This window comes from Centrocercus urophasianus, unplaced genomic scaffold (assembly GCF_019232065.1).
Source record: "Centrocercus urophasianus isolate 14NV4802_14NV808 unplaced genomic scaffold, USGS_Curo_1.0 seq_12, whole genome shotgun sequence".
In the NCBI taxonomy this organism is placed as follows: domain Eukaryota; kingdom Metazoa; phylum Chordata; class Aves; order Galliformes; family Phasianidae; genus Centrocercus; species Centrocercus urophasianus.
The window spans coordinates 22,896,485-22,911,274 of record NW_024884364.1 but is presented as its reverse complement, the minus strand read 5'-3'; the positions used below and the strand labels follow the sequence as shown (position 1 = coordinate 22,911,274).

Genomic DNA, 14,790 nt, shown 5'->3' with positions numbered 1-14,790 from the left:
AAGACCTAACTCCATCCAGCTGTTCTTAATAGACTTTTTTTTACCCTTTGTTTTTCATTCTCCACCTTAATCTGCTTCAGAATTACCTCACAGTCCATTCATTTTTGCTCGTAACTTGATAACTCTTACCAAAACAATCTATTGCACATTACAGAGTAAAAAAAAAAAAAGAAAAAGAAAAAAGAAACTAAGTTAAAAAAACAGAGAAGAAAAATTTTAAAATGTATATTTAAAATGTAAAATTAAAATGTTTAAAGCTAGCGTTGCTGCTATGAGAATTTGCATAGCAACCTGTAACTGTGCCTGACAGAATTACAAATTTACCTTGCATTTGAAAGACAGATGAAACAGTCCCACATTTTCTGCATCAGTCATTTCTATTTGGTTCAGCTCAGAATAAAAAAATCTCTCATATTTTGCTACTAATTGAAGAATTAATATAAAAAAGATTGAACACTTGTTGCTCTGTTGGCAGAAAACAGCAATTACGATTACAGTGGACTTACACTATACAAGAATTTTTTAAAATAGAAGGGGAAGAAAACATGCTGGTGACCAGGGTCTTTTTGAATCTACAGAGGATATTGCAGCTTTTATTCAGGTTGTGAGTGATCCCTGTTAAGCATCCTTGGTTCATGAAGGTCTACTCACTATATCCCTATTTAGTCGCTGCCTCATTAAGCATTTTCTAGTAGCTTGGAGTATCTCTGCTTCACTCAACATTCTTTCTCTTTCCCTTACACAACAAGACAGGCTTAAAATCCACTGTACATCCCTTTAACTGTCACATATCCCCTTTATCAATTTCCTATTACAAACATTAATCACTGAAAATAACTGCTATTAAAAAGAGACTAAATCCATTTTCATCTCCTCCTTTTGTTATGTGTTATCTGGGAGAGTGGTTAGGCAAGCCTTACAGTGGAGTAGAAAAAGTCAAACACAGAACCTGTATGTAACTGATTTTTTGAACAGAACTGAAAAGAGAGCAATAAGCACAATATGAGCAAGCATTGAATCCACTTAAAACAAGAATCCTTAACTTTTCTTGCTGCAGGAAAAAAATGAATGCTGACAATATCAAACATTTTGTTCTGGTTGCATGCAATAAAAGTAAAGCAACAAATGCCGTGCTACAAAAAACCCTTTAGAAAGAACTATTTGCTGTTAAGTTAAGAACTGTAGGATCACAGCCCAGGGTGCTGTGCAGGACAGCCATGTTTCACTCTCTCCTTGGCCCACAGGGATCTGATGTACCTACATCCCTCATCAACATCACTCCCTCAGCCACAGCACCATGGAGGCATGGCTCAACTCTTCTGCCTATTATCAGCAGATCTTAAATCATTTATAGGCAAAATTATTGCTATTATCATTGCCAATAAAAAATGATGAAGATTTTCTCTTTTTACAGAGGACAGAATAAGTTTTTCACAGAGTGCCACTGGCTGGTCCAGGTGCTCTTTGTGGTGCTAATGCTTTCTATCACATTGATGGGATTGAATTCGTCTTTAAGGCCTCATGTGAAGAATCATGGCTGATAAGCCAGCATCATCCTTGTCCCTTTCATTTCATACCTGCTCCTAGGAATGCCAGAACTGTGAAAAGATTCACTATCCTTTCTTTGATAAGCACTTGCTTATGAGATGTATAAATCTAGTGCTTTTTTTCCTTTTTTCCACAAGATAAAGAAGACTGAAAAAAACACAAAACGGGAATGTACAACTGTACAACTTAAAACATAAACAACAGCAGAATTCCATAAGCACACCTTCATCTTCAGTTCTGACTGGGATAAAATAGCTGTTTTGATAGTGCATTCTGGCCCCATGTCTTTAAAAATGGTGTGCTACAACTGGGTAGCATAGGGACATTGTGCTGCCTTGAAGAGGTACCCAGCACTTTGGATTAGCTCGCATAGGACACATGACTTCTCAAAGTCCTGCCAGCTAACAAAGATGTGTTAGAATTTTAGTAGGGGCCAGAAATAACAGGAGCATCATGAGTCAGGACTCAGATAGGCTGATAAGCTGGGTCAGGACACAGATGCTGAGACTTCAGCATGAGATCAGACTGAGAGGCGTATGAATCAGGAAGCAGTGAAAACATAGGCGGCGTGGCAGTGTCTTTGTAACACTGAGTTGCGTGTGTACAAAGAAAACAAATCATAAACCCAAAGAAGATGAAGACCAACTTGTGATACTGCCCCTTGCTATCCAATCAGCAGCATGCAGTATTTTTGGAAAGTGTTATAAGGACATAAATATTTGTACTTTTCCCTTTAAAAATAATGTGCAGCTGAACATTAAAAAAATTGATCAACTTTGCAAGATAACCTATTTCTATGGAGAAAGGATAAAGCATTAAATACTTGATATTATTTATGAATTTATAAATCAAAATAAAATTTTAAGGTTTTCTGTTAATGAAATTAAAATGATCATCAGTCTTTCCTAAGTGTCTATAGTAAATAGTCACAGTCCATTAAGACAGCATGTTAGAATTGTTCATAACAGGATGCAAATGAAATAATCAAGTAATCAGGACTATTTCAACATCAATAAAGCCTCAGAGTGATTATTTTGTACAGCCATGACACAATACCTTTTTGCATACTTTCCCTGATCAGATTAAAGTGATGATGAATTCCTCGATGGCTCAAGTGTGCTCCAAGGAAAGCTAGAAGGTTGTACAGTTAACTCCCAGGGTGTAACTCTAAACCATACAACCTACTACCTCAACCCGGATGCACACAGCTTCCGACGGTGACCATAAAGTCTTCTTCACTTCTTCAGCCTTTCTTTGAAATGTGACAGCAGCCACAGGCCTATATATTTCCCATGGGGGTAGGCTTTCAGCTGTTGAAATAGTCTGCAGTTATTCCCCATTTTTTCAGATGACAAGGTATATTCTTAGACAGATTTTTCAACTAGGTAGAGATTATTTTCTATCATGTTTATAGGCATATAAATATATAATGTATGTATAATGAATGTTTCTATGTGTGTATTTATATGTACTTATTTGATAGGAATGATGCAAATATTTTTTGAAAGAAACAACTATTTGGTCTTATTTTACAATAAAATTCAAATGTAAATGTAAATATATTTTTTTCTAGCATAATCCCCTGTAATGTTGTATTTATTAAAAATGGCAAATAGTACACCCTACTCTTCCTCACTGAAAACATTACAATTCCCTCACATCTCTCTTTAAATTTTAATAAGATATTAAGCCAAAGGTACTTGAAGCTACAGATGACAGAACAAGTCACTTAAATTAATTTGAAGAAGAGGCAATAGACAAGAGAAGCATTCCAAAAACAATATATAGTTTTGTTTGAAATGCTCACTTGGGTCTGTTGTCAAATTCCACTGAAGTGTATGCTACATAAACTTTTGCCAGATCACCATACTGACACAGACCCATAGAAGCGAGCTTGTGCAGTGCGTTTCAACACAAGATCGGATCTACGGGTTTATGCCAATTGGCATCACTGATTAGCATTTTCCTTTTAAAGTTAGACACAGAAGACTTTAAACAAACAAACATAGAAAGCAACTGTGAGGACAAGTATTTGAGAGTAAAAATATTGCAGTCGTAAAGAAGGCTACTTAAAACTGCATAAATGGTGGATGCACCACTGTTTTGACTTTGGCTGGAATTAATATCCTATTGAGCACACTTCGTGTTACCCATGAACTCTCAAATCCCAACAGCTGGAATTGAATCATACTACAGCATACAGCCCGCAAGTCCAGAATCCAAAATTGTATGTGGCATAATAGTGAACAATAAGGGTTTGTATTTTGTGCCTGAGCCCACATTTTGTTTTGCAACTTAAAATAAACATCACCCCACTAAATCTGAAATGCAATGAGGCACACTGGATTGCAGCTCTCATACAACGTTAAAAAGACTGCTTAGTTATTTCTTCATTCTACAGGGTATCTAAGTACTGATTGACTATAGCTTGTTGATTAAACAATGCCTATTAATCAAAGCAAAGAAGTTAATGTGTATATTTTATTCACTAATTTTCCCATCAGTGCTGTTCTCTAATAGTAAGATTGCAGCCGAAGTAGAAAAGCAATTTTGCAAAACTTCAGGGTTAACTCCTACAACAAATGCTTTCTTCTTGTGACCAGTAAGAAGTGAAATATAAATTATCAGTCCCTAAATGTAGGATGTCCTACTGAAAAAGATCAGTAACAATCAGTAATGTAAAAAGGTGAGATACAGATGTGGCATTATAACTTACATATTTTAAAGGAAAGCATTTATAAGCACTGCATCAGAAAGCATAATATCTGACAGCAGGCATAAGAAGCTGATATAAATTTAAAAACAGGTACAATAGAACAGTCGCTTCTGATTTTAGCAGCTTACAGAAATCTGTATCTGAATAAGTTTTTGATGCCTGACTTCCACTGTTTTCCACTGAAGGCCTAATTCTGTCATCATTTGTCGGGTAAAACGTCTTTTAAGAGAGCGAGCGCTGCCAATAACAAAGTTTTTGAATCAGCCCAATGCTTCACTTTCTTGCAAACTGTAACATGTATTTCTGCTTCAGTAATGACAGCTGAACATTACTAAATGGCCCTTTTATTTTTTAATTTATTTGATTTAATGCTACATTTTCCAGTATACTCTTGTGCATTTTAAAAATAGTGTCAACTCCTTTTTATTCTAGAGCAGTATGTTTTAAACCTGCTTTCACATCATACACAACGCTCCAGCATTCAAAAGGAAAGACATTTTTGTAATTATTTTCTGCTGATGCTTGAGAGAATAAGTAAGGCAAACCTCAAAGTAAAACATTTCTCCTAGTATCAGAAATAAGTATGTAGACTGCATATTTAATTTACTGAATGATTCTAGTAAGTGCTATAAAATGGCTTCTCTATTTTTCTTTTTTCTTATTTGTAAATAGAAGAGGCATTCCACATTTCACAAGCACTTGATCTAGTATACTCATTTACTAGTAAATGTACTTGTTCAATAAATATACTAGTAATACAAATATAGCAGTACATGTATTTGTGAAGCATATTTACTAGGCATAACAAGAGAATAACTTGTATTTTGATCTTTCAATCTATTGTAAAGCTTCATGGAAACAATAACTATAAGGGCTACCCAAACTGCAATAATCCCAACAGAAAGTAATCACGGCAAAGGTTTTATATGTATCTATAAAATGACATTTGTAGGAAGGAAAGGAAGGAAATTCTATTAAAGCTAATCTGCTTCATGGTATTGACATGAACTTTAATTTATAACAGGAAAATTATTTAAGATCACTGTATTACCTTCGCTGGATTCTGCTCTGGTACAATTAACTTCTTCAGTTTCCTTTTTCTTTTGAAATTTTTTCTTTCACTACAATGAATGAGAGAGAAAGATTTTGAAATAACTGTTCTGTGGAAAGTGTTTCCAGAACAACAGGAAACCTACAAAAAGTTAGAAATTATGCCTTTAATACATAAAACTGACACATTGCTTACGCCCCTCTCAGGGCCATGGGAAGACATGCTGTCAACACATACACTTAGACAAACGGATGATTTCATTTAGCATTTCCTAATCCTATTACACCTCACAAATATTTTATCTTTAAGAGGAATATCAGAAGAGAGGAATGCTTCACAAAAATGAAGAGTTTTTATCAAATGGTGAATACAACAAGATAGTTTGGTACGGAACTGCACACAAAGGCTATGGCTTAAATCATGAAATCTTGTAAAACTTAAGGGAATAAATACTATCAATATCATGAACTGTAGAAATTTTTAAAAGTTCTTTTAAGCAAATGAAAGCATAGGCTTCTCAACAGATATAGACAGTAATGACACAGAATTATTCCAGAAAACATGACTCGGGAGGAAAGTATCACCATAAATATAAGGAACGCTTTCTTGTACAAAATGGGTGAATGGAGGTATATGTGTCATATACATAAGATCTCCATCCACTGTTTCCCAGAATTCATTGCAGAACAACAAAAATATAAAGTAGCAAAATTAGCATCAGATCTTTGGACTTATTATCTAAGCACTAATGCATAAAAAGCAAAGTATTAAAAAGCAATTCTATTTTGTGAAGCCACAATATATTTGTAGCCTTTTCATTAGACAAGCATCTATCATGAACATATTGATAAATACGTCAGAGTTTCTGATGAAAAAGACATTGCAAGTTTCAAAGTAGTTTCTAGCTGAAGATTTCTGTATTTTAAATATAAAAGACCAGGAAAATAAATAAAGAAAGAATCCCAAACAGATAAAAGACTGATTTGACTGAGTATTTTAAAATACGTCAGTCAAGCTGAATTTTGCTACAGACTGCTCTAACTGCCAAGTAATATGTTACAAAAGACAGACAAATGTTGTAACAAACAGGGTCTACTGCTAAAGCGTCATATGCTCCAAACTTGCTTTAACTTCACATGCAGTTATCACAAACACTCTGAATGGATATCTTAAATACTGTTTTCAGCTATTCCTGGACAAATGCCGCTTTACCGAACATCTTAAAATAGTCACTGTTACTAGCTGCAAGCCAGGCTTACTTCATGAACGTCCCAATAATGTGCCTTTTATTCCAGGGCTTATTACAGTGATTTCTTTGAAGTGGATTTATATACAAAATGGTAAGGAACTCATATACAAATTAACTCAAACATAAATTTAATATACTCGATACAAGAGCAAGCCTTTCCTACCGGTTAGCAAAATTTTTTCTTCCTCTCTTTAGAAACCGAAAGCATGAGTCACACTATAAAAAAAGAATTTACTTTCCTTAGCAACCAGATCGAAATACCCACAACTTTCGTAGCAAGAACCACAGCTTATACTGAATAAATGTAACATTACAATCTTTGCTTAACTCCAGTGCTTAGCTATGATAAAATGTGCCTAAGCGCTTATTTCCACAGAACCTCGATTTTTGTTTACTTTCTATTTTTAGCAGCATTAGCTTAAACACAGCCCCAAAAAGTTAGTTTTAAAAAAGTGTGAATGGCTATGTTAAAATTAATACACAAGGACTCAGTTTCAAAACAACGTTTAAAATGGAACAAAAAAAAAGGAAAAAAAAGGAAAAGAAGCTATACCTGATATGAAAGGTACGTTTTCACCCAGTGCCAAATTTTGCTATATTAGCAATAGCAAAACAAACAAACAAAATTGCCTTCTTTCTCTTTTGTTTTTACTGAAAGAATCAATCTCCTGGGCTCATTTTGCTACACTGCTTTAAGAAGCTCTAACACATCCTGATGTCTCTGCAGTGAAACATGCCAGGTTTTTTTTTGGAAGCAGGAGAGCCACTTTTTTTTTTCTGCACTCTTGTATGTAGGACAAACTCAGATTTGTTTCTTCTTCTGAGGGCTCCTGTTATTTCTCGGAAGAAGACCAGGATGCCTGTCTTCTCTCTTGCTCTTCTCGGAATTCCAGGCACAAAGCACTGCGCAAAAGCTGCACCAATCCTTGCCGCCACCGCCTGCACAGTGCGAGAGGTGGGGAGAGACCAGAAAATTCACCTCGCCCCTGTGCCGGTTTTACAAATGGGGATTGCACAAATCTGCCGAAGCAAAGGGGTGAAAAGGCAGGGTGCCAGTTTGCTACACTATGCTGCAATGAGCTCATGTTCAATGCTGTCGCCCCATTTGCCCAGTTCAAACGCCTGTTCATTAAACACGGGGAGGAAAAAAAAAAAAAAAGGAAAAAAAAAAAAAAAACAAATCACTTTTATCCTTCAGACACTCAGGAGGGCTGTTCTGAACTACAGATCAGCAATAAAAAAATACAACACGTAGTTTAAAAATGCAGTTATGAAGTCTAAATATTCTGCTTATATTTTCTTTCTTTCTTTCTTTCTTTCTTTTTTCTATTTGGAGATAAGAAGCAGAATTTATCAGGCGTGAAAGGGACAGCCTCCTGGTGGTGTGCCAAAAAAGCCAGAATAAAGGCAAAGTTGTGCTTCAGAGCTCAATCGCTTGCTGAGTCTGGCTAAAGTCAAGTATTAAGATCCACCATTTTCTGAGCCATGTAAGAAATGAGGAAAAAAGTCAGAACGAGTGCTGCTTTCCAAGTCTCCGTTGGCACCATCACAAAATCTCAGCCGTAAGGTCACATGATGCTCTGCCAAATGTGGAGTGCATTCCCATAAACCATTCTGCTGATACTGCGAAGGCAGCTATTGTCTAGTTTAGACCCAAAGTTCAGCCCACTCTTCATTGAATTAGCTGAAAAACGCATCACCTTTGGGGGTTGGGAGCCATGGAAACGTCTACCTGGCAGGCTGCCCACTTTTGCTGCCCATCAACCAGAGATGGGATTGTGCTGCCTAATGTAATGATGACTAGGAATGTGAAGAGTCGTCCAAAGTGAATCTGATTCTCGCAAAGCCTGCTTCATTTGCACAGCAAACTCTGGCTTCTTGTCATTAAAAAGGGGAGGGAAAGGAAAATAAAAAAAGGCTTTACACTAAATGTAGCAATTAAAGGTCTAGTAAACATGCCTCGTCTGCAACTTTCCTTCATAACATGATGAAATGGTTCCCAAACTAAAGGACTTGGTGCAATGCAAGTTTTTGTGATTTAAAGCAGCTTGTGCTTTTCCTGAGTTAATGTGGCGTCCCCAGGATGTTTTTTTTCTGCTTAAGAAAAACACATAAGAGAGCTCTCATTTCTTCTCTTCTTTTTTACCTCCCTTTATTACCTCCTGATTTTATCTAGCACAAATTATACACGTGTGCAGCAATACCCACTAGTAACGATGGGGAAGCAATATTGCTGCAATCCTTCTGAAAGCAGTCTCCCGAGAAAGCTGGTCATGTCTCCAGCAGCACAGACCCTTTCATCTGAGCCCTCTTGTCACCCATGAGTAGGACAGCTGCTCCACAAGTTTGCAAACCAGCATGTCCAGACCATTCAGCACCCTCCCATCTTCAAAATGCATTTAATTTTGTTTTCTTGGAAAGATGCAATCAGACAAGAATGCAAAGAAGACACAAGTTATTTAAAATAGATTAAGACTACTACTAATTCTTAGTAACAGACTTGGAATTTCAGACTTGAAATTTCAATTTTGCCCATCTATTGTTCCAGTATAAAATGTCACACAAAATGTCAATTCCAAATGAAAACACCATGCAAAATATTGAGCAATAAATACACACACTGCCAGCACGTAAAAAGTTACGTAGGAGAATTTATCTTGGGGCTGTGCTGTGAAAAAATGAAAAAGGTCCACTCGGTGCTTCTACATCACCAAGTTTCATAGCTACTGCAAAAGAGATGTTAAAAATGAGGTAATTTCTATGGTCCCCACACTAATAAACATGGAGCCATGGGAGAAGCTGCTCTGCATTAGCATCTGCAGGCAGTCGCACAAGCGCTGCTGTGAGGAGGAGGTTGCATGCTAAAGAGTTTATGACCAGAAATTAAGGAATGGCAAAAACAAAATGGAAGACAACAGGCTGGAAACTGCAGCAGAAGGACAGGAAAAACCATTCCAAGGATACCATAGGCAGTAGTCACTAGCTCTGCTTCCTTTCTGCTTTTCAGTGCTTCTTTCTGATTTCATTGTATTTACCTGGAGCAAATCAAAGGACAGACATATGAGATAGGGTGCCTTGAAGTGGAGGAAAATGGCTCTTGCAGGCTCTTACAGTTCCACACAGATTGCCCACACCTCTGTCTGGGTGGCTTTTTGTGGAAAGCAGGCATGGCAGGGAGGAGGAGGGCATGCAGTGCAGTCTCTGGATGGAGAAGGGCAAGGTGGACTGGGTGGAAGTGTTAGGGAACAAAGGGAGGAAAACAGCCTACTTCTCCTGCCAGATCAGTGCTCCTGAGAAGGCTTCCTCCACCTGATGGTTTTCTTACTGATTTGAGTCAACAAACCAAACAAGATTTTTTTTCTTCTAGCAGGGCACAGGGGAATAAAGCTCATGTTGCTCCATATCACATTTTATTATTGTTCATAAAATTGTTTAGACCAAAATAATTAATTGTCTTCAAACAGGCCTCAGAAGTTGCACTCAAAAATGTTTAACCTCCAAACCTGCTTGGCCTTAAACCAAGGTGACAGGAAGGGTTCCTTTAGAACTGAGTAGAAATCTCCAACTGAACCAGAATGAATACATAATCTATTCAAATTTATCCCTATCATTACCAGTGATGGTATTTAAAAGAACAAGGAAACAGCTCATATTTCAGATTTCTGAAGGATGCTTGCCACTCTTACCACCAGAAATAATGCTCAGCAGTGTTTGAGGGGTGACAGGCATGGAAATCTGCAGTCACTGCAGTGTGGAAAAACACTTCAACATGTAGCTAGCGCTCCACAATGGAGCACTCCCGCCTAAAAAGCAAGTATTCCAAAACAGGATGTTAAAATGCTGTTAAAAAAATCACTTGCATATGTGCTCGGCAAATTATAGATGTGGATGGATCACAGAGTGCTTTGCCTGTGAACTAATGCAAGGATGACACAAAGGGAAGCAAACAGACATATTTGCCAGAGCAGTCTGCCTTGTTCTGCAGTTGGAGTAGGACAGAGCAGAGCAACTGGTTTTTCCCCAGCAGGCAGGAAAAGAATGGCAAAGAGAAAGGAACACCTTGAGGGTTTTTGTATGTGTACTGAGCTGCCATGGGACAACTGGCATCCCAGCCATCCCAGCTTAATATGCAGATGTATGGAAAGGACAAAAACAGTCTTCTCTGGGCAATGGCATCCTATGGGAGATGAGAAAAAAAGGGGAGTGGAGATCAGGAAAAACAGGGCGGCACCCTCAGAGAGAATCACAGAAACACAGAATTATAAAAGTTGGAAAAGACCACTAAGATCACTTAGCCCAGCTGCCAGCTCATCACTACCATGCCCACTAACCACATCTCTCAGGGCCACATCTACCCTTTTCTTGAACAGCTCCAGGGACAGTAGCTCGACCACCTCCCTGGGCAATCTGTTTCAGTGCCTCACTACTCTTTCTGAGAATATTTTTTTTCTAATATTCCAACTGGAACAAGTGAAGTAGGCAATGCTTACTCTTTCATGAGTTCATTCTTAAACACACAAAAAAATTAAGTATACTGCTGTTATTGCTACAAGTTGAGAACACACAAAAGTGAAGAGGAAATGAAAGTAATGGATATATTACACATTTCTTCTTAACTTTAATGTACTGTATTGCGTGCTATAACAATTCACATTAGAAAGGCCTTGGTTTACAAAGAGCACTTCCAAAGGCCCTAGTATATAAAAATTATTTTCAAAATGCATGCAAATAAAAAAATTATCATCTGCTTGCTACTTTCATGTTATGTTCAAATGGCATTTTGCCTTCCCATTTTTTCTGCCTTAAGGTTAACATGACCAAATTAAGAGATTAAAGCAAGATGCTCCACAGCAAGAGCCAAAGATGTCAGTCATCATAAATTTAACTATAATTTTCCTGTTCCTGAAATTCTTGCATTTAAGCTCTTTTTCCTCTAAACTTGTCACAGTGTTATTTGTAATCTATTTATTTATAAATTTATAAATTGTACGTTTTGTCACTTTGGCTCTACATCAGGACACCTGAACTTAACAAACTTCTTTCTGTTTTGCTGCTGGAAAAGTGAATATTTTAAAACTGATAGCAACAGAAACTGGATAATGCACAGCAAACATTCTTGTTCACAATGGAAAAAACCTTCTTCACAGATTTCTTGAGAAGGTCAGTTATTCCCTTAAAAGTGCAGATATTCATAAAGAACAAAAAATGCAAATATAATGAATTGAAACACCTACAAAAAATTCAAACGAGCCTTTTTACAATAAGTATTTTGCAGTACCATTGCAAACAGGAGCACGCTTTCTGTGGATCAAGATGAGGTGCTGCTGTGGTAGAATAAGCAACATGTCTACATTGCTGGAGTAAGGCTGGCACTGAGACAAGATCACATTGAGGCCAAAGCGAAAATCAGACTGTTCCCCATTTTTCACCCTTGGAAGTGATCATTCAGGCACAGAGAGGTGTAGCATTTTCTCCACAAGCAACAAGACAGTACCTCAGGCAGATAAAAAGGCTGTGGCAGTATAATCTACCAAGCCAAATAAATATGTGATGATAGGAAGAGCTTTGCTGTACACATTTCCTTCAACATGTTTCATCCTCCATTTATTTCACCAGTTACTCTACAATCATTAGAAATGCGCAGATCAAAAGGTACCTCATTTAATTCCCTCATATGCACCAAGTGTCAGACATTCAAAAACTCTTTTTATGTGCTCTTTACAGGTCTAAGTGCAAATATGGCTCAGTATTATCAACATTAATGGGATCTGAAGCACCTATACTTCCTAAATTTAAAAATTTGTTGCCTATCACTCTTCTAAATGCATGACCAGCATGGCAGTTAGATGTTTGGGTTTTTCCTGCTGTTCTAGAGACAAAGATACCAAAGACTTATTTTTCACAAATCACTTATCATTAATACAAGATGAAATATTTGACACTGCTCAGTCTCAACTACACTGCATTGAATCTTAAGTGCTACACTGAAATAGATGATTTCTGTATATGATCTACACAGTTTGCACCACCTTGACCACTACCTCTAAAAACTAAAATATGAAAATACCTTTATCTAGTTCTTGGAAAACATCACTAAAGGAGGAGGAATGCAAACAAAGAAAACTAGGTGGCCAGGAGCATAGACAACGAATAATTCTTCACATCACTTCAACTTCTGATTAATAAATCTTTGTGTTGATTTCTTCCACTACTACCTCTTCAAGACAAACACAAGCACAGGCAGAATTCAAGGCAGAGAAGTTTTACTAATTTCTGATTTAGCAGCAGACTGAGTGCCTAGACCTGTCCACATGAAAAACCTACCTGTACACCTCCTTCCAAAACTGCTGCAGTGCTAAGCTCAGTTGCATGCCAAATTACTGGGGAACATTTTCACAACAGCAAACCCATTACAAACTTCAGACTTCATGGATGTGGCAGCACATGGACTTAAATCAGATGAAAGCACAGATGATTTCTTGTTCCTAACTGTGCAACGGGCTGCATAGCAAGAGTTCTTCAGGACCACTTGTTTTTCTAGAACTCATTCTTGACCAGATTATGAATCAGGAAAATAAGGATGCTGCAAGGACATTTTTCGTACCACTGAGTTCTTAATCAACAATACACAGTTTTTATGTTATTCTTACATTTTCCTACACAATCCTGTATAAATCCTGTTTGCTTAAGAGTTTTCACTGAACTCTTATGCAATGTTCTTTAAGAGGAGCATTTCACTTAGCTGCCTCATGCCAAAAATAGTCTTCAATAGAGTATCAATCCTCCGTCCACCTTTATAACTGAATATAGTGTTACATCTCAAAATGACACAGTGCAGTGCTCTTGAGCAAAGACAGAAAATAAGTATTTTTAAAACATTCTTAATTCTTTCAGGAAGGAAGATACATGAATCCTTAGGTACTTATGTTCTTACAAATCTGGTCAGCATTTTCCCAAATATCAAAATGTTTTGCAGGCAGTCCTATATGTGTACATATCTGAAATCACCACATATCTTTTTGGTAATTTAATTACAAAAATATGGGGGATGTGCATGCACTTTTCTGGGTTACATTCTTAGCAGGTTGAGTTCTGTTAGTCAAAAAATATGGATAGGTCATAATTCTAAGGCCGAAAGAAAGAACATGAGCATTACAGCCCAATGGAAGAAGTGTTTTTGATTTAGCAACCTAAAGTATCAATTAATTTTGAAGCAAAATTGATCAAACCTAGACAGAAAACAGCTTCCCCTGTCCCAGTTTTCAATTTCCCTACTGGCAATTTTAGATTCGGCAAAATAATCTCACTTCAATTGTACCACCCATCCCATCTAGATTTTAAAATTTCTATATTGGAGCAGTTAACTCTTCATATCTTAAAATGTTTTAAATATTCATCCTAGATTTTGTCTTCTTTGATATTTTTTAGTATAAATGGTTATGCTTTAATTTTTTTAGTTTGGATTCTCATAATTTTGTGAGTAAAGCCTACATTTCAAAACTATAAACATCCTCAGATAACCTGAACAGCACTGAGAAAGAAGCAGAGATCAAAGGCATGGGATCCTTCCTGGAAGATTGAGCAAGATATGAGTGATCAAAGGCAGAGGAGAGAGGACTCTGGATCTTAACTCCTGTTTCCACTACACATGTATAATCTACAGGTTATTGGATTGTGGAGAGGGGAACTATTTATACATTAAAAGTAGGTTACAGGCCTGAAAAGTTATTTAAAATTAAAAAAAAAAAGAAAAAAACCCCAAAAACAAAAAACCCGCTATGTTTGTTGAAAATATCCAGGAAGAGTCTTCTACAGCGCACTTCTCCCAAACAGAAATGGTGCAAATGTAAGCAGCTTTGTTTTCAATGAATCAGCATTTTCTGACAAAATCAAACAAACAAAAACACACACTATTCCTTGTTGGTGTCATGATAAAAGAGATATTGTGTTGTTTGAAAGTGATAACTCAGAGGAATAATGGAAAATTCATGTTCTCGGTAGAGAATTGCTACTTACATTAGCTTGCTTTTCAGAACATTTAGAGCACATTTAGACATTTAGACACATTTAGACACTTGTAACTCAAAATCTTCATCAGATTATAATTCTGTTTTATGCGAAATTCAAATTGTACAGTCACATAAGAGCATTTCTTTAGTTCTTGTCCTACACAGTTTGGTAGTACTCCCATGTACAACCAGGCTTCTTTCCATGACACTGTTCACA

At 36.9% G+C, this 14,790-nt stretch overlaps 1 long non-coding RNA gene across 1 annotated transcript in view; it reads right to left on the bottom strand.

Annotated features, from left to right (window-relative positions):
- LOC122155920 overlaps positions 1 to 14,790 on the bottom strand; it is a 91,028-nt gene that overhangs the window by 29,123 nt on the left and 47,115 nt on the right. Inside the window, exon 2 of the long non-coding RNA XR_006167337.1 lies at positions 5,316 to 5,385. This is a non-coding gene — a long non-coding RNA (uncharacterized LOC122155920). The remainder of the gene's footprint in view (positions 1 to 5,315; positions 5,386 to 14,790) is intronic.